Genomic DNA, 3,127 nt, shown 5'->3' on the forward strand with positions numbered 1-3,127 from the left:
ACCTTGGTCAACTTGATATAACTTAAGAACAACACAAATCAGTTCAAAAGGCAAGATTCGTGAGATTGGCACGCAACCGACCGTACAAGGGCTGTACAGTCTGGCAAAGCCGTTAAAAACTTCCATTTGTTGTTGGCACGCCACTTTAAAACTGCAAAGTATGACTTAGAAGAGGACTTATATCTTTCGAAAACTTCTGATTTCCGTTTTAATCACCAATCTCAAACACTTAAGAAAGACGCTGAAAACACTTTATAACATACCAGATTGTTTTTAGGGGTATGATTTTGAATATAACACTTGTTATTTCTATGTAACATACCAGATTGTTTTTAAGGGTATGGTTTTGAATATAACACTTGCAATTCCATATCTGATTTCTGCACAGGAAATAAACTTTCCATTCAAAACCCCTGTTACCAAAAAAAAATCATTATATGTTTTAATGAATTAATGTATTGTCGGCCATATAATGCCATAAACATAACAATCAATCTAGGAACATCATGAGGATGTTTATAGAAAATCTTACAAATAACAGAGTTTGTGTTACTCGTGTCAATTTTGGGACCCTTTATAGCTTGCTTTTTTGAACACGCCACGGCTCTGTGTTGAAGATCGTACTTTGACCTATAACGGTTATCTTTTACACATTTTGACTTGAATGAACAGTTGTATCATTGACACTCACACTACATCTTCTTGTATCTTATTAATTTAAAACTGTATATACTAGTTTATATAAAGTTTGTTTTATTATATACACAGGTATAAATCTTCTATGCTGAATAATGCGAAAATTGAAACGCTTATTTGAATGTAAACATTAGCACTTGGAAGACTTGTGTTGATATTTGCCTGAATGACAGTCATACAACTTATTCTTTCACATTAAATGATCAAGCTGAAATATGATTTATTGAAATAATTTGGCATTATAATGTATGAATTATGAAATAGTTACAATCAAATCAAATATAAATCAAAAGATAAAAACAGAGTAAAATTCGAGCAGTTTCAAAAATAATATTAAGCAATAAAATTATTTAAAACCTGTAAAAACTTATTGAATTAGTGTTATACATGTTATATAAGATGAATGCATACACCTTACGATTATGCGTATAAAAATGTTCAAATCTGAGAAGCCAACAGTTTCTAGAAATAAAGTTAAAAAATAATATGGTGGTGCGCTTCTTTTTTTGCACTAGCCAGTTGAAAGTACCCAATTTTTATGATTTTCCCATTTTTCATACATTTTTACTTATATTTAGGCTGTTATCAGTGACTGTCACAGTTTTACAATTACACTTCTTTTCACGATTTCACATGATGAGTTGGACCAATCTGAATAAATTTACCTTAAACAAAAACTAAAGGTGTATTTTGGGTATTGCTATAACATGTATAAGAAAGTTTTATAAAATGTTAATTATTTTTCTGGTCTAATTTACCAAGTTGTTAAATTTGTAACTGTGGATTTTTTTTTACAAAACGTATATAACTAAAACTTCTTTATTCCATATGATTGTAATAGGTTAATCATGTGCATTTGTATCTGGTGAAATCATTTCTTGTATCCCTCTATCATTTTCGTGGATAATGAGACTGACTTGGATGGTTATATACAATGTGACTTTTTATATCTAAAAAAACAATCTACTTCTTGGAAATACACATTTTTTCCACAGTATTAAGGCCGATGATGATATTATTCAAATTCATCGATATTTTCATTTGTTAAACATGTTTTGGGACATATTCCAGAGCGAGAGATTTCAACAAGACTGAAATGTACAAGAATACATCCTTAAGGTGGTACCCAACACTTTCACTAAAATTAATTTGGCTCGTTTAATTTTCATAAAATTTTGAAAAGTATTTACTTTAACCCCCTTATAAATATGTAAAAATTTCAAAAAATTTTAACCAACCGCTTTGTCAGAAAAATTACACTGGTTATATAGCAGTTTGACAAACACCAATTTTGATCATTGAGAAGCTTAACAGTCCCTTTACAACACAATGTAATTAAAACGTTTAGCTGACTTTACAGAGTTATCTCCCTTTAGTGTTAGGTATTACCTTAATAATTCATACATTTGAAAAAAAACAGCGTTAGACATATTATACTATCTGTATTCAGGTGCAGCAACATATTATCATGACAATGTGTATTCAAAAAATGGCAATACAAGTGTAGTGTATTAAGACATGTAAGAGTAAGTCTAACTTTTTTAACCAAAGAAAACAATGTAAGATGACAACATGTTACTTTATAGATGAAACAGTTGTGGTTGGATAACTACAATTTAGGTTACGATTTGATTCAGAGGATATAAAACCCTTAATTAACTTTTGAATACAAAGCTTATTGTAGGTTACTAACACTTGATAATTGATTGTCTCTGTATGCAATACTCTTCCACGATTTGTTAAAATCATTTTGATTTCCCGAAAAAAATCCGAAATTTGAAATAAAATGAAATGAGGAGATTCGATATCATTAAATGGAAATAAAATTTGTTTACACACTGATTAGGTTAGAAAAAAAGCTATAGAAAGTGTGTACCCCCAAAAACATGTCTCATTTTAGTATACACATGTACTTCAACGTTATCTACATGGTTGCGTGTAAAAACAAAGTAAAGAAAAAGATCAGGATAATATAGACAGTTGTACTATTGTGTTTTAAATTACAATACTACTTCATCCGAAACAACGTAGTAAATTTATGGAATATTTGACAAACCATTTATTTGCATATTTCTATAATAAGTATGTGCAGATCTTTAAAGTTTCTAAAAATTGCCTGGATCTAATTCATTGGTATGTTGTACAGTTTATGAGCGAATATACATAAAATTGTCTACAAAGAGGAATTCGAAAATGAAAAAAACAAAGTTTGTTTACATGAAACATTTCAACATTCCTAGGGTCATCTATTGATTTTAGAGTTGGTGTGTCCTTTATAAAATCAACCGGATACCAAATTATATAAACGTAAGATTCAGTGTATAGGCCCTTTTTTATATTACATAATGGTATGTTAATACGATACCGGGCTGATATCAACATCAGTAAAAGTTCAAAGCATGTTTTATGATGAATTAAAGCGTCAGTAGTT

Source organism: Mytilus galloprovincialis, chromosome 7 (assembly GCF_965363235.1).
Source record: "Mytilus galloprovincialis chromosome 7, xbMytGall1.hap1.1, whole genome shotgun sequence".
Classification (NCBI taxonomy): Eukaryota; Metazoa; Mollusca; class Bivalvia; order Mytilida; family Mytilidae; genus Mytilus; species Mytilus galloprovincialis.